Source organism: Lampris incognitus, unplaced genomic scaffold (genome assembly GCF_029633865.1).
Source record: "Lampris incognitus isolate fLamInc1 unplaced genomic scaffold, fLamInc1.hap2 scaffold_172, whole genome shotgun sequence".
Classification (NCBI taxonomy): Eukaryota; Metazoa; Chordata; class Actinopteri; order Lampriformes; family Lampridae; genus Lampris; species Lampris incognitus.
Genome location: NW_026611133.1, coordinates 46,787 through 65,851, shown reverse-complemented (window position 1 = coordinate 65,851; position 19,065 = coordinate 46,787). Strand labels below are relative to the sequence as shown.

At 40.9% G+C, this 19,065-nt stretch overlaps 1 long non-coding RNA gene across 1 annotated transcript; it reads left to right on the top strand.

Moving 5' to 3' along the window:
* The first annotated feature begins 436 nt into the window (after positions 1–436).
* LOC130132810 (uncharacterized) lies at positions 437–9,936 on the top strand. The gene is made up of 3 exons (XR_008813090.1): positions 437–571; positions 8,445–8,729; positions 9,032–9,936. It is a non-coding gene; the product is annotated as an uncharacterized LOC130132810 (long non-coding RNA).
* The last annotated feature ends 9,129 nt before the right edge of the window (positions 9,937–19,065 follow it).

The following is a 19,065-nucleotide window of genomic DNA, read 5'->3' as shown; positions in this document are numbered from 1 at the left end:
TGTTGTTGCTCGGGTGCTACGACGGATTCCCTACGAAGCTTCCCCACAACGCAGTGAGCAAGCGGCAGAAGTACAGGAACTACACACATCCATAATTTTTCTTTGCATCATTTGAACTCATCTTGTTGATGGTCTGGTCCTTGCCAGTGTGTGTGTGTGTGTGTGTGTGTGTGTGTGTGAAATACTGAAACATCTCTCAGGTGAAGTGAATGCATGAAAGACTTAAGAGAGAAAAGATGACGTAATCAGAAGAGGAACTCTGAAGTGGAAGATAGTCTTTAATGCTTGTGAAGTGGAATCACGCCTCATCTCGTAGTCCTGTTTTATACAGTAGGAATGCAGGAAACCGCCTCCTTCTCACTCACTGCTCTCCAATAAAGGAAAAGAAAGTCAGATTTGCCCATCTTGACGATATGGACATGAGAGAAATGTGTTTATTTGACACGTGTTCAGTAGTTAGGTTGAGCCGATCAGCGCTGACAGACTGCTTCCCTCCCACAGCTTCATGGTAAAGGATATTTCACTGTGGACGTCAAGCTCTTTGGCCAAGGCACCAGACTGTATGTAACAGGTAAGACCAGCACTACTACACTCCTTGTTTTCTATCGTTTCTTTGTCGGTCCGATGGAAGGTGGAGCAGGTCAAACGAGGCTTTAGCTGTGTTTTCTGGTGCAGGACGGTTCAGGATTCAGACACTCACCCATGACAACGTCAGTTATTCTCTGAGAAATGGTTTTACTGAATCTTTATTCCTCCAAACACCAACCAGAACCCCAAAGCAGAACCCTGCCTTATTATACTGATATTATAAATACACCCTGCCTTATTATACTGATATTATAAATACATTCTGCCTTATTATACTAATATTATAAATACATTCTGCCTTATTATACTAATATTTTAAATATATTCTGCCTTATTATACTATTATAAATACATTCTACCATGTTATATTAATATTATAAATTATTCTGCCTTATTATACTATTATAAATACATTCTACCATATTATATTAATATTATAAATATATTCTGCCTTATTATACTATTATAAATACACCCTGCCTTATTATAGTAAGATTATAAATACACTCTGCCTTATTATACTAATATTATAAATACGTTCTGCCTTATTATACTAATATTATAAATACACCCTGCCTTATTATATTAATATTATAAATACATTCTGCCTTATTATACTAATATTGTAAATATATATGCCTTATTATTACTAATATTATAAATACACTCTACCTTATTATACTAATATTATAAATACATTCTGCCTTATTATACTCATAAATACCATCTGCCTTATTATACTAATCAAAAATATAATTCTGCATTATAATACTAATATTATAAATACACTCTGCCTCATTATACTAACATTATAAATAAACCCTGCATTATTATACTAACATTATAAATACATTATGCCTTATTATACTAATATTATAAATACATTCTGCCTTATTATACTAATATTATAAATACACTCTGCCTTATTATACTAATATTATAAATACGTTCTGCCTTATTATACTAATATTATAAATACACCCTGGCTTATTATACTAATATTATAAATACATTCTGCCTTATTATACTAATATTATAAATATATATGCCTTATTATTACTAATATTATAAATACACTCTACCTTATTATACTAATATTATAAATACATTCTGCCTTATTATACTCATAAATACCATCTGCCTCATTATACTAATCAAAAATATAATTCTGCATTATTATACTAATATTATAAATACACTCGGCCTCATTATACTAACATTATAAATAAACCCTGCATTATTATACTAACATTATAAATACACCATGCCGTGTTATAGTATTATAAATACACTCTGCCTTATTATACTAACATTATAAATACATTCTGCCTTATTATACTAATATTATAAATACAAGCTGCCATATTATACTAATACTGTAAATACACTCTGCCTTATTATACTAATATTATAAATAAACCCTGCCTGATTATACTAATATTATAAATACATTCTGCCTTATTATACTAATATTATAAATACACCCTGCCTTACTATACTAATATTATAAATACACTCTGCCTTATTATACTAATATTATAAATACATTCTGCCTTATTATACTATTATAAATACATTCTACCATATTATATTAATATTATAAATATATTCTGCCTTATTATACCATTATAAATACACCCTGCCTTATTATAGTAATATATAAATACACTCTGCCTTATTATACTAATATTATAAATACATTCTGCCTTATATACTAATATTATGAATATATTCTGCAGTATTATACTATTATAAATACATTCTACCATATTATAGTAATATTATAAACATATTCTGCCTTATTATACTATTATAAATACACCCTGCCTTATTATAGTAAGATTATAAATACATTCTGCCTTATTATACTAATATTATAAATACGTTCTGCCTTATTATAATAATATTATAAATACACCCTGCCTTATTATACTAATATTATAAATACATTCTGCCTTATTATACTAATCAAAAATATAATTCTGCATTATTATACTAATATTATAAATACACTCGGCCACATTATACTAACATTATAAATAAACCCTGCATTATTATACTAACATTATAAATACACCCTGCCGTGTTATAGTATTATAAATACACTCTGCCTTATTATACTAACATTATAAATACATTCTGCCTTATTATACTAATATTATAAATACAAGCTGCCATATTATACTAATACTGTAAATACACTCTGCCTTATTATACTAATATTATAAATAAACCCTGCCTGATTATACTAATATTATAAATACATTCTGCCTTATTATACTAATATTATAAATACACCCTGCCTTACTATACTAATATTATAAATACACTCTGCCTTATTATACTAATATTATAAATACATTCTTGCCTTATTATACTAATATTATAAATACAATCTGCCTTATTACACTAATATTATAAATACATTCTTGCCTTATTATACTAATATTATAAATACACTCTGCCTTACTATACTAATATTATAAATACACCCTGCCTTATTATACTAATATTATAAATACATATGCCTTATTATTACTAATATTATAAATACACTCTACCTTATTATACTAATATTATAAATATATTCTGCCCTATTATACTAATATTATAAATACATTCTGCCTTATTATACTCATAAATACCATCTGCCTTATTATACTAATCAAAAATATAATTCTGCATTATTATACTAATATTATAAATACACTCTGCCTTATTATACTATTATTATAAATAAACCCTGCATTATTATACTAACATTATAAATACTCCCTGCCGTGTTATACTATTATAAATACACTCTGCCCTATTATACTAATATTATAAATACACCCTGCCTTACTATACTAATATTATAGATACATTCTGCCTTATTATACTAATATTATAAATACAAGCTGCCATATTATACTAATACTGTAAATACACTCTGCCTTATTATACTAATATTATAAATACACCCTGCCTTACTATACTAATATTATAAATACATTCTGCCTTATTATACTAATATTATAAATACACCCTGCCTTACTATACTAATATTATAAATACATTCTGCCTTATTATATTAATATTATAAATACACTCTGCCTTACTATACTAATATTATAAATACACTCTGCCTTATTATACTAATATTATAAATACACCCGGCCATATTATACTAATATTATAAATACATTCTTGCCTTATTACACTAATATTATAAATACACCCTGCCTTATTATACTAATATTATCAATCCATTCTGCCTTATTATACTAATTTTATAAATACACCCTGCCTTATTATACTAATATTATAAATACACTCTGCCTTACTATACTGATATTATAAATACATTATAAGTATATGTGTGACTGACAGCTTTTAGATGGTAATATTCGAATTCATCTTCTGGTTTTAAAATGGAGGACAAATAAATTCTTGACTTAATCAGAGACAGTCATATGTAATAAACAGGATTCTTCACATTCATCAGAATCAGAATACTTTATTATTCATATTTTTCATTCATCCCAGAGGGGAGAAATACAGTTTATTCAGATTACAAATCACTTTTTTTATTTTGAGATACTTTATTAATCCCCATGGGGAAATTATGCTCTGCATTTAACCATCCTAGCTGTGTAGCTAGGAGCATTGGGCAGCCACCGTGCAGTACCCGGGGACCAACTCCAGTTATTTCTTCCCACTGCCTTGCTCAGGGGCACAGACAGCAGTATTAATCCTAACATGCATGTCTTTTTGATGGTGGGGGAAACTGGAGCACCCGGAGGAAACCCACCGCAGACACGGGGAGAACATGCAAGCTCCACACAGAAAGGACCTGGGATGACCCCCAAGGGTGGAGAAGCCCGGGGTTCGAACCCAGGGCCTTCTTGCTGGAAGGCAACAGCGCTAACCACTGGGCCACCATGCTGCCCAAGTTAATTCTTCTAGTTTATTCTTCTTCTGAATGCAGTTCGTCATTTAATAAATATTCTACCAGTCAATCTTCTGTTTCCAGAGTTGATTTTACAATGATCAGAAACAACTTTAACCACCAGCGGGGACTTGAATAATAATAAGTCAATAAATAAGTACAGGCTTAGTAATTCTCTTAGTTCTTGAGTCAAAGTTAAGAAGGCCACATTGAGCATCTATCCAGGATCCAGATCTGGCTAAAGAGGAACATTTCTGATTGATTAGAGAACCAGTCTGAACACTGATTCTTTCATAAAGATTTGAAGCTCGACTTGTAGATACCTGGAGACCAGCAGAGAGAGCAACATGCACACCGAGTTCAGGCTGGTACACACCAAGTCTTGTAGATACCTGGAGACCAGCAGAGCAACATGCACACTGAGTTCAGGCCGGTACTCACCAAGTCTTGTAGATACCTGGAGACCAGCAGAGCAACATGCACACTGAGTTCAGGCCGGTACTCACCAAGTCTTGTAGATACCTGGAGACCAGCAGAGCAACATGCACACTGAGTTCAGGCCAGTACTCACCAAGTCTTGTAGATACCTGGAGACCAGCAGAGAGAGCAACATGCACATTGAGTTCAGGCCGGTACTCACCAAGTCTTGTAGATACCTGGAGACCAGCAGAGCAACATGCACACTGAGTTCAGGCCGGTACACACCAAGTCTTGTAGATACTTGGAGACCAGCAGAGAGAGCAACATGCACACTGAGTTCAGGCCGGTACTCACCAAGTCTTGTAGATACTTGGAGACCAGCAGAGAGAGCAACATGCACACTGAGTTCAGGCCGGTACACACCAAGTCTTGTAGATACCTGGAGACCAGCAGAGAGAGCAACATGCACACTGAGCTCAGGCCGGTACACACCAAGTCTTGTAGATACCTGGAGACCAGCAGAGAGAGCAACATGCACACTGAGTTCAGGCCGGTACACACCAAGTCTTGTAGATACCTGGAGACCAGCAGAGCAACATGCACACTGAGTTCAGGCCGGTACTCACCAAGTCTTGTAGATACCTGGAGACCAGCAGAGCAACATGCACACTGAGTTCAGGCCGGTACACACCAAGTCTTGTAGATACCTGGAGACCAGCAGAGCAACATGCACACTGAGTTCAGGCCGGTACACACCAAGTCTTGTAGATACCTGGAGACCAGCAGAGCAACATGCACACTGAGTTCAGGCCGGTACTCACCAAGTCTTGTAGATACCTGGAGACCAGCAGAGCAACATGCACACTGAGTTCAGGCCGGTACTCACCAAGTCTTGTAGATACCTGGAGACCAGCAGAGCAACATGCACACTGAGTTCAGGCCGGTACACACCAAGTCTTGTAGATACCTGGAGACCAGCAGAGCAACATGCACACTGAGTTCAGGCCGGTACTCACCAAGTCTTGTAGATACCTGGAGACCAGCAGAGAGAGCAACATGCACACTGAGTTCAGGCCGGTACACACCAAGTCTTGTAGATACCTGGAGACCAGCAGCGCAACATGCACACTGAGTTCAGGCCGGTACACACCAAGTCTTGTAGATACCTGGAGACCAGCAGAGCAACATGCACACTGAGTTCAGGCCGGTACACACCAAGTCTTGTAGATACCTGGAGACCAGCAGAGCAACATGCACACTGAGTTCAGGCCGGTACACACCAGGTCTTGTAGATACCTGGAGCCCAGAAGAGCAACATGCACACTGAGTTCAGGCCGGTACTCACCAAGTCTTGTAGATACCTGGAGACCAGCAGAGAGAGCAACATGCACACTGAGTTCAGGCCGGTACACACCAAGTCTTGTAGATACCTGGAGACCAGCAGAGCAACATGCACACTGAGTTCAGGCCGGTACACACCAAGTCTTGTAGATACCTGGAGACCAGCAGAGAGAGCAACATGCACACTGAGTTCAGGCCGGTACTCACCAAGTCTTGTAGATACCTGGAGACCAGCAGAGCAACATGCACACTGAGTTCAGGCCGGTACACACCAAGTCTTGTAGATACCTGGAGACCAGCAGCGCAACATGCACACTGAGTTCAGGCCGGTACACACCAAGTCTTGTAGATACCTGGAGACCAGAAGAGCAACATGCACACTGAGTTCAGGCCGGTACACACCAAGGCTTGTAGATACCTGGAGACCAGAAGAGCAACATGCACACTGAGTTCAGGCCGGTACACACCAAGTCTTGTAGATACCTGGAGACCAGAAGAGCAACATGCACACTGAGTTCAGGCCGGTACACACCAAGGCTTGTAGATACCTGGAGACCAGCAGAGCAACATGCACACTGAGTTCAGGCCGGTACACACCAAGTCTTGTAGATACCTGGAGACCAGAAGAGCAACATGCACACTGAGTTCAGGCCGGTACACACCAAGGCTTGTAGATACCTGGAGACCAGCAGCGCAACATGCACACTGAGTTCAGGCCGGTACACACCAAGTCTTGTAGATACCTGGAGACCAGCAGAGAGAGCAACATGCACACTGAGTTCAGGCCGGTACACACCAAGTCTTGTAGATACCTGGAGACCAGCAGAGCAACATGCACACTGAGTTCAGGCCGGTACACACCAGGTCTTGTAGATACCTGGAGACCAGAAGAGCAACATGCACACTGAGTTCAGGCCGGTACACACCAAGTTTGCATTTCTTTCAAATCCATCATCGCGAGCCAACAACTCTGAAAAATCACTTAAAGCTACTTGGGAAAAAATGTAGATAATCCAAACCATTCCAGAAACATCCCAGAGTGATGGGTTGGTGGGTCAGCATAATGGACAAAACGTGAGGTCGTGTTTCATTTTTAACGTGCAAACCTGTCACATGGAAACTTTGGACCTGGTGTGCAAAGGCCTTTAAACTCGCGCTATCTTTGATGAAGAAGCAAACAGCCACATCATATTAACAGACACACAGGTACATTAGCAGCACACCAGTACAAATAACCATCTAATAATGACACATGTGGGCTCCTGTAGGTCCATAGAGGCCACTGTATGTGGTCTGTTAAACGTTCTAATGGTTCAAACCTTGACAACAAAGTCAAAAGCTGATTAAAAAAAACAAAAACAAACGATAGCCTCCATATTGAATTAATCAGTGTTTTTATTTGACTAACAGGCAATCCAAAAATGTGACTTGATTTCACTCAAGGACCTCCAGGTCCTGGTCAAGGACCTTCCTCCGGGTGCTCCGGTTTCCTCCCACAGTCCAAAGACATAGGTCAGGTGAATCGGCCTTAATGAGTTGTCCCTAGGTGTGGTTGTGTGTGTGTGTCTGTGTGTGTGTGTGTGTGTGTGTGTCTGTGTGTTGGCCCTGTGATGGACTGGCGGTCTGTCCAGGGTGTCTCCCCGCCTGCCGCCCAATGACTGCTGGGATAGGCTCCAGCATCCCTGAGAGCAGGATAAGCGGCTTGGAGGATGATGGATGGACAATTATGTTTACTGACAAATCCAACCTTCAATTCTCTTAGTCGTGAATAACGAAGCTCGGGGCTGACTGTGTTGGACGATGAAATGAGGTAGAGTCAGTGGAGTTTCTGTCCGAATGTTCTCTGAGGAAAAGTGAAACGAGTCTGGACACAGGCGGCCACATTACTGAGCTCTGGCTGAAAAAAATGAGCCGTCACACTTCATACCTCCAGATAATGTTTGTCTCATAAAAAAAAATGGTTTGATGTGAAGTTTCTTTGAACAACAAATCCAATAAATTCCTCTAAAGGGACCAAAGGTTTCCTCTGATTGGATGTTGGGAAAGAGAACTTTACTGATTGTACTGTTTCCTGGGAGGCAGTAAGGTAGTGGAACAATAACTATTCATGAATCATTTGATCAAGTTCTTCAGTTCTTCTCTTGCATTCCTCTCCTATGACCAGAGGAGGAACCCAGGACGCCCCGTGTGGGTGTCTACCAGGCATCCACAGCTGATGGGAAAGGGAAGTCCACGCTGGTGTGTCTGGTCACAGACATGCATCCAGACCTGGTCAGGATCTCTTGGAAGGCTGAGAGAGAGAGAGGCCAATCAAACACAGTGGAACAGAGAGACCACAAAAGTACCACCAGTATGATCCAGATTAATGAGGAAGAGCTATCACAGATGGACTACACCTGTTCTGTTCAGCACCAAACTGGTATCAAGACTGTGGTCATCAAATCAAGAGGTAGAAAACAAGCCATTGTTCTTCTGGGGTGAAAGGAATTCAGATAGAGAATTATGGGTATCATATGACGTATTACTGATGTCTGAATGGAGTCTTCTCCAAAGTATTGGAGATACTCCATGCAAAGAAAAACAGGAGAAAACACAAGCGATTGCTCTGCAAACCGTGAATCCAGGTCAGCCGGGCATTATGGGAATTCCGACTGGATTGTGGCTTTGACCGGTCAGATTGTTTGGTTGAAACGGTGTGAATGTCATCTAGTGTGTGTGTAGGATTCACATAGAGTGTCTTCTCTGTTCCAGTCTCCTTCCAGTCTGTGTGCAGAGTCAAGCTGGCCTCTGTGGTTTACAGCCTGATGATAGTGAAGAGCATAGTGTACTGCTGTGGACTCTCTCTCCTGCTCATCCACACCAACAAGAGGGGCTGTTGACTGGCTGTTGACTGGCTGTTGTTTGGAGCAGCCGTGACTTCAAACAGGTTGTGGGTCAGATGAAGTTTTCTGCTGTTAGCTTTCTGTCATTAAACAGACGGGGGGATGTTAGTCCATCTATGTGGTGAGTTATTATCATCTGTCAGACGACAGGGCTGGGTTTGCTTTCTTCAGAATTTTCCACTGTTTATTATTTAGTTGTTTTAATTCTAATAAAAAGATTAACATGTAAAATTAATAAGTTAACCTGCTCACTAATTTGAACCGAGCTACATCTAAATACAGCAACGATCAGATATGATTTCTCTTTCGGTTGAATTATCAATTCAAAATAGTTCTCAAAGTAAACACATTTAATTTATATTTTGACTGTGATAAAAAGTGGAATGGTTTTGACACAAGTGTAAAGGACAAAGTTGGACAAAATCCATCCGTTAATTACAAAACCTGTGTAAATATTCGGGAATGTATATAACATTTAGTACATTTCTAAATGAGCTGTTGTGAGGTTTTGATGAGTTGAATGTAATGCTTTATAACGAGTAGCCGTAAACAGTGATTAATAAATGAGTAATAAGACACTTATAAGCTCTTACAACACACTTGGTAACACTAGCAGACAGGTTGGAAATATTAAAAACCGTCTCATTAACGCGTCTTGTAACGCTGTATCTGGTGTCTCCTGCACTGTTCCTCTGAACTGTTCCTCTGAATGTCACCTGTTCCTCTGAGCACTGTTCCTCTGAACACTGTTCCTCTGAACACTGTTCCTCTCAACGTGAACACTGTTCCTCTGAACTGTTCCTCTGAATGTCACCTGTTCCTCTGAACACTGTTCCTCTCAACGTGAACACTGTTCCTCTGAACTGTTCCTCTGAATGTCACCTGTTCCTCTGAGCACTGTTCCTCTGAATGTCACCTGTTCCTCTGAACACTGTTCCTCTAAACGTGAACACTGTTCCTCTGAACTGTTCCTCTGAATGTCACCTGTTCCTCTGAACACTGTTCCTCTCAACGTGAACACTGTTCCTCTGAACTGTTCCTCTGAATGTCACCTGTTCTTCTGAACACTGTTCCTCTGAACACTGTTCCTCTGAACACTGTTCCTCTCAACGTGAACACTGTCCCTCTGAACCCTGTTCCTCTGAAGGTCACCTGTTCCTCTGAGCACTGTTCCTCTTAACACTGTTCCTCTCAACGTGAACACTGTTCCTCTGAACTGTTCCTCTGAATGTCACCTGTTCCTCTGAACGTGAACACTGTTCCTCTCAACGTGAACACTGTTCCTCTCAACGTGAACACTGTTCCTCTGAACTGTTCCTCTGAATGTTACCTGTTCCTCTGAGCACTGTTCCCCTGAACACTGTTCCTCTGAACACTGTTCCTCTCAACGTGAACACTGTTCTTCTGAACTGTTCCTCTGAATGTCACCTGTTCCTCTGAGCACTGTTCCTCTGAACACTGTTCCTCTGAACACTGTTCCGCTGAACGTGAACACTGTTCCTCTGAACTGTTCCTCTGAATGTCACCTGTTCCTCTGAGCACTGTTCCTCTGAACGTGAACACTGTTCCTCTGAACACTGTTCCTCTGAATATGAATACTCTTCCTCTAGACACTGTTCCTCTTGGCATTGTTCCTCTGAACATTGTCCCTCTGAACACTGTTCCTCTGAACGTGAGCACTGTTCCTCTGAACACTGTTCCTCTGAACATGAACACTGTTCCCCTCAACACTGTTCCTCTGGACACTTCCTCTGGACACTGTTCCTCTGAACATGAACACTGTTCCTCTAAACACTGGTCCTCCGAAAACGAATACTGTTCTGCTGAACACTGTTCCTCTGAATATGAATACTCTTCCTCTAGACACTGTTCCTGTGGACATTGTCCCTCTGAACACTTCCTCTGGATACTGTTCCTCTGAACACTGTTCCTCTGAATATGAATACTCTTCCTCTAGACACTGTTCCTCTTGGCATTGTTTCTCTGAACATTGTCCCTGAACATTGTTCCTCTGAACGTGAACACTGTTCCTCTAAACACTGGTCGTCCGAACATGAATACTGTCCCTCTGAACACTTCCTCTGGACACTGTTCCTCTGAACACTGTTCCTCTGAACACTGTTCCTTTGAACACTGTTCCTGTGGACACCGTTCCTGTGGACACTGAGCACATCAGCACCTGTCCTGTCCTAAACTGTTCTGAATTTGTCTTGTGTTTCTTGTAATGCTATTATCAATAATTATTCAAAGATTGCAAGATAGTTATCAATATTTCTAAGCCGTCTGCTAATGTTAACAAGTGTGCTGCGATGCATTGATCACTGTTTATTATAGAGAATGACCAATTTGATTTTGATTTTGATGTAATGTTTCTTGGACTGTCGTCTTTTTAAAATCTCACCTTACAGACTGGATTTAGTAAATGTGTCCCTCCATAAAAAGAATCGGGTGTTGTCCAAAAGCAGGTATAAATAACCCCTGACGCACAGTTTTGGACATGGAAGTAGCTTGCTGTTGGCAGGTGTAGTTGCTTCGTTCTGAGAAGATTATTTTGTTGAAGACTGACATGAACCTGATCAGACTGGAATCTGCTGGATTGAGGTTGTTTGTATTTTTTCTAGTTTAGCGACGTGTTGGTTCTTCTGACAAAACAAATGAACGCAACAAAAACATAATCAGAAATCCTTGAATGAGTTGCCAGACTTCCTTTCTTACATTTTAGATATCATTTTGACTCTTTTCCATTTGGAGTCATTTGCTTCATTTGCATATTAAGTTTTCACATTAGAGGGCTTCATCATCGTTAACAAGTGTGTTTGGATGCATCATATTCTTTTGCTTCGTGTAGAGTTCGTTGTATGAAATACTCTATGAATAAAGTTTGACTCATTACTTCTGACTGTTTTGTGTGTCAGATTAACCCTCTCAGTGCCCCGAGGTCACACCAGGACAGTGTGGAGACACGTTTCCTGTCTCTGTGCACCACTTCCTGCTGCACTGACTGATAATGTAACTCCACCTCCACTCTTCCGTCCTCCGAGAGAGAGTAGACAGACAGACAGACAGACAGACAGATAGACAGACAGATAGACAGACAGACAGATAGATAGATAGATAGATAGATAGATAGATAGATAGATAGATAGATAGATAGATAGATAGATAGATAGATAGATAGATAGATAGATAGATAGATAGATAGATAGATAGATAGATAGATAGATAGATAGACAGACAGACAGACAGACAGACAGACAGACAGACAGACAGACAGACAGACAGACAGATAGATAGATAGATAGATAGATAGATAGATAGATAGATAGATAGATAGATAGATAGATAGATAGATAGATAGATAGATAGATAGATAGATAGATAGATAGATAGATAGATAGATAGAGAAGAGGCTTTTCCATTGAGGAGAGGACCATCCTCCCGAAATGTTTAGCGAAAAATAAACTTGAGGAAAATAAATGCACGTAAATTTAACATACTAATCTGTTAAAATACTGGTATTGCCATTCCCCCTTTGCAGTCACAAAACTCGTCGCCCCATGTTAAAATACCGACAGCGCCCGCTACTGCAACTGAACATGACTGTACAGAGGTCCGACCTCCCCAAGCCTCCCGCTGATGTCCATTATAAACGGCTGTTACCCCAGCTGCTCTGAGTCCTGGCTGTCAACATGGGGGTGAGTGAGCGGTAGAAAAGGAGGACAAACCTCCCTTTGGGCGGGGCTAGGCCGAGCCTCCGAACATCACTGAACCAATCAGTGGAGCTGACTGGGCTGGTGACTACCCAATCAGAGTTTTAGGGAGGGGCTTATCAATGATATCGCGCAAGAAACTTGTTTTGGTCATCTGTTATTGGCCACAACACGTAAAATTATGCTTCAACGGAGGACATCGTCCCTAATATAATATAATATAATATAATATAATATAATGTAATGTAATATAATATGATATGATATGATATGATATGATATGATATGATATGATATGATATAATATAATATGATATAATATAATATGATATGATATGATATGATATGATATGATATAATATAATATAATATGATATAATATAATATAATATAATGTAATGTAATATGATATGATATAATATAATATAATGTAATGTAATATAATATGATATGATATAATATAATATGATATAATATAATGTAATATAATATAATATAATATGATATAATATAATATAATGTAATATAATATAATATGATATGATATAATATAATATAATACAATATGATATAATATAATATAATATGATATAATATAATATAATATAATATAATATAATATACTACTACTACTACTTTCGGCTGCTCCCGTTAGGGGGCGCCACAGCGGATCATCCGTTTCCATTTCTTCCTGTCCTCTGCGTCTTCCTCTGTCACACCAGCCACCTGCATGTCTTCCCTCACCACATCCATAAACCTCCTCTTTGGCCTTCCTCTTCTCCTCTTCCCTGGCAGCTCCATATTCAGCATCCTTCTCCCAATATACTCAGCATCTCTCCTCCACACATGTCCAAGCCATCTCAATCTTGCCTCTCTTGCTTTGTCTCCAAACCGTCCAACCTGAGCTGTCCCTCTAATATAATCGTTCCTAATCCTGTCGTTCTTCGTTACTCCCAGTGAAAATCTTAGCATCTTCAACTCTGCCACCTCCAGCTCCTCCTCCTGTCTTTTCGTCAGTGCCACTGTCTCCAAACCATATAACATAGCTGGTCTCACAACCATCTTGTAAACTTTCCCTTTAACTCTTGCTGATACCCTTCTGTCGCAAATCACTCCTGACACACTTCTCCACCCACTCCAACCTGCCTGCACTCTCTTCTTCACCTCTCTACTGCACTCCCCGTTACTTTGGACAGTTGACCCCAAGTATTTAAACTCAAATGCCTTTGTCACCTCCACTCCTTGCATCCTGACCATTCCACTGTCCTCTCTCTCATTCACGCATAAGTATTGCGTCTTGCTCCTACTGACTTTCATTCCTCTTCTCCCCAGTGCATACCTCCACCTCTCCAGGCTCTCCTCCACCTGCACCCTACTCTCGCTACAGATCACAATGTCATCCGCAAACATCATCGTCCATGGAGACACCTGCCTGATCTTGTCCGTCAACCTGTCCATCACCATTGCAAACAAGAAAGGGCTCAGAGCGGATCCTTGATGTAGTCCCACCTCCACCTTGAACCCATCTGTCATTCCAACCACACACCTCACCACTGTCACACTTCCCTCATACGTATCCTGCACCACTCCTACATACTTCTCTGCAACTCCTGACTTCCTCATACAATACCACATCTCCTCTCTCGGCACCCTGTCATAAGCTTTCTCTAAATCTACAAAGACACAATGCAACTCTTTCTGGCCTCCTCTATACTTCTCCATCAACATTCTCAAAGCAAACATCGCATCTGTGGTGCTCTTTCGTGGCATGAAACCATACTGCTGCTGCTGATCATCACCTCTCCTCTTAACCTAGCTTCTATTACTCTTTCCCATATCTTCATGCTGTGGCTGATCAACTTTATACCTCTGTAGTTGTTACAGTTCTGCACATCGCCCTTGTTCTTGAAAATCGGTACCAGTATGCTTCTTCTCCACTCCTCAGGCATCCTCTCACTTTCCAGGATTGTGTTAAACAATCTAGTTAAAAACCCCACTGCCATCTCTCCTAAACACCTCCATGCCTCCACATAATGTCATCAGGACCAACTGCCTTTCCATTCTTCATCCTCTTCATAGCTGCCCTCACTTCCTCCTTGCTAATCCACTAAACTTCCTGATTCACTATCCCCACATCATCCAACCTTCTCTCTCTCTCATTTTCTTCATTCATCAGCCCCTCAAAGTATTCCTTCCACCTTCTTAGCACACTCTCCTCGCTTGTCAGCACATTTCCATCTCTATCCTTCATCACCCTAACCTGCTGCACATCCTTTGCAGCTTGGTCCCTCTGTCTAGCCAATCGGTACAAGTCCTTTTCTCCTTCCTTAGTGTCTAATCTGTCATAAAACTCACCATACGCCTTTTCCTTTGCCTTTGCCACCTCTCTCTTTGCTTTACGCTGCATCTCCTTGTACTCCTGTCTACTTTCTTCATCTCTCTGACTATCCCACTTCTTCTTTGCCAACCTTTTCCTCTGTATAATTTGCTGTACTTCCTCATTCCACCACCAAGTCTCCTTGTCTTCCTTCCTCTGTCCTGATGACACACCAAGTACCTTCCTAGCTGCCTCCCTCACTATTTCTGCAGTGGTTGTCCAGCCATCTGGCAACTCTTCACTACCACCCAGTGCCTGTCTTAACTCCTCCCTGAACTCCACACAACAGTCTTCCTTCTTCAACTTCCACCATTTGATCTTCGGCTGTGTCTTCACTCGCTTCCTCTTCTTGGTCTCCAAAGTCATCCTACAGACCACCATCCGATGCTGCCTAGCTATGTTCTCCCCTGTCACCACCTTGCAGTCTCCAATCCCTTTCAGATTGCGCCTTCTACATAAGATATAGTCCACCTGTGTGCACTTTCCTCCACTCTTGTACGTCACCCTGTGTTCCTCCCTCTTCTTGAAATATGTATTCACCACAGCCATTTCCATCCTTTTCGCAAAATCCACCACCATCTGTCCTTCCACATTTCTCTTCTTGACTCCATACCTTCCCATCACCTCCTCATCACCTCTGTTCCCTTCACCAACATGTCCATTGAAGTCGGCTCCAATCACCACTCTCTCCTCCTTGGGTACCCTCTCCACCATGTCGTCCAACTCAATCCAGAATTCTTCTTTTTCATCCATCTCACACCCAACTTGCGGGGCATATGCTCTGATAACATTCAGCAATAAACCTTCAATTTCCAGCTTCATACTCATCACTCTGTCTGACACTCTCTTCACCTCCAGCACACTCTTGACATACTCTTCCTTCAGAATTACCCCTACCCCATTACTCCTCCCATTCACACCATGGTAGAAGAGTTTGAACCCACCTCCGATACTCCTGGCCTTACTCCCCTTCCACCTGGTCTCTTGCACACACAGTATGCCTACCTTTCTTCTTTCCATCATATCAGCCAGCTCTCTCCCTTTACCAGTCATAGTGCCAACATTCAAAGTTCCAACTCTCACCTCCACATGCCTACCCTTCCTCCTCTCTAGCTGCCTCTGGACATGCTTTCCCCCTCTCCTTCTCCTTCGCCCAACAGTAGTATAGTTTCCACCGACACCCTGCTGGTTAACAGTACCGGTGGCGGTCGTTGGTAACCCGGGCCTCGACCGATCCGGTATGGAAATCTTATTTATGATCCGCATATTTGATTTGGCAAAGATTTTACGCCGGATGCCCTTCCTGACGCAACCCTCCCCATTTGTCCGGGCTTGGGACCGGCACTAAGGATGCACTGGCTTATGCATCCTCAGTGGCTGGGTTATAATATAATATAATATAATATAATATAATATAATATAATATAATATAATATAATATAATATAATATAATATAATCAATCAACAAACGGAACACAATATTGACATCTGGTCAGAAAGGCACGAACTGAGGAAGCCTCTTGGATGAGAGGCGAAACGTCTTCACGGATATATACCAAGTCCAGTTGCACTTGATTCAACTCCTTTGGATATTGTACTTGAGGTTTACGAACTGGCAGTAGACCCTTTTATGGCCTACGTCACGCATAGTATGCGCGCGCATTTTAGCAGCAAATGAGACAACTTCCCCATCGCCAATCAATGCAGAGTGCAAGTGGATTTTTGATCGATTGACATTTACATTTTTAAAATGTCATCTTGTTGTGTTGAGGGTTGCCAGAACAGGTCTAGCAAAACTAAAGGTGTTCATTTCTACCGCAGTCCATCGGGGAAAAGACCGCTCAATGATTGTGGCTACCAGCAATAAAACGAGTCCAGATAAATACATAAGTGGCAATCATAACAAATAGAAGTTATATTGTACCATAAATAAGAGGTCACAGCATACAGCTGTATGGTCGCAAATAATAAAATCCATTTTTGCTGCCAAAATGCGCGCATACTAAATCACGTGGTCACTGTTTACCAACTGTGGAGGGTCTGTAAAGTGATGGAGTCATACAGTAGCATATTACAAAAGAAATGATAACATGCACAATGCAAACTACAAACCCCAACTCCAGTGAAGTTGGGACGTTGTGTAAAACATGAATAAAAACTGAATACAATGATTTACAACTCCTTTTCCACCTATATTCAAGTGAATACACTACAAAGACAAGATATTTAATGTTCAAACTGATAAACTTTATTGTTTTTTGCAAATATTCCCTCATGTTGAATGTGATGCCTGCAACACGCTCCAAAGAAGCTGGGACAGGGGCAACAACAGACTGGGAAAGTTGAGGAATGCTCAGAAACCACCTGTCTGGAACATTCCACAGGGGAACAGGTTAACTGGAAACAGGGGAGGGTCATGATTGGTATAAAAGGAGCATCCCTGAAAGGCTCAGTCGTTCACAAGCAAGGATGGGGCGAGGTTCACCACTTTGTGAACAACTGCCTGACTAAATAGTCCAACAGTTTAAGAACAACGTTTCTCAACGTACAACTGCAAGGAATTTAGGGATTTCATCATCTCCAGTCCATAATATCATCACAAGATTCAGAGAATCCAGAGAAATCTCTGCACGTAAGCGGCAAGGCCCAAAACCAACACTGAATGCCCGTGACCTTCGACCCCTCAGGCGGCACTGCATTAAAAACCGACATCATTGTGTAAAGGATATTACCACGTGGGCTCAGGAGCACTTGGGAAAACCATCGTCAGTTAACACAGTTGGTCGCTACATCTACAAGTGCAAGTTAAAACTCTACCATGCAAAGCCAAAGCCAGATATCAACACCACCCAGAAACGCCGCCGGCTTCTCTGGCCCGAGCTCACCTGAGATGGACTGACGCAAAGTGAACAAGTGTGCTGTGGTCTGACGAGTCCACATTTCACATTGTTTTTGGAAATCATGGACGTCGTGTCCTCCGGGCTAAAGAGGAAAAGGATCATCCAGATTGTTCTCAGCACAAAGTCCAAAAGCCAGCATCTGTGCTGGTATCGCCCATTGTGGCCAACTTATATATGGAAGAGGTAGAACACAGAGCCCTGAACTCCTTCAGAGGAACACCTCCGAGCCACTGGTTCAGATATGTGGACGACACATGGGTCAAAATCCAAACACAAGAGGTGCAAGCGTTTACCAAACACATCAACTCAGTAGACAAGAACATTAAGTTCACAAGGGAAGACGTAAAGAACAACAGTTTGCCCTTCTTGGACTGTGACGTCCACATTGGGGAAGACAGGAGCCTCCACATTGGGGTTTACAGGAAACCTACTCACACAGACCAATATCTACTTTTCGACTCACACCACCCTCTGGAACACAAACTGAGCGTCATCAGAACTCTGCAACACAGAGCTGACAATGTGCCCAGCAGCACTCAGGCCCATCGAGAAGAACACAAACACCTGAGGGGAGCTTTAAAAACCTGCGGCTACCCCAGTTGGACCTTTGTGAAAACTGCAACACGTTCCAGAAAGACCAACCAGGTGAGCGACGAGGAGAAAAGGAACAGAAGGAATAGCACAGTCATCCTGTATGTTTCTGGGGTCTCCGAGAAACTCAGGAGAACTTTCAACAAACACCGCATCCTGGTATACTTCAAACCCAGCAACACACTCCGACAAAGACTGGTTCATCCCAAAGACCGTGTACCACACACCCGGAAAAGCAGTCTGGTGTATGCTGTACAATGCAGTGAGGATTGCACTGACCTATACATAGGAGAAATCAAACAACCACTACACAAACAGATGGCC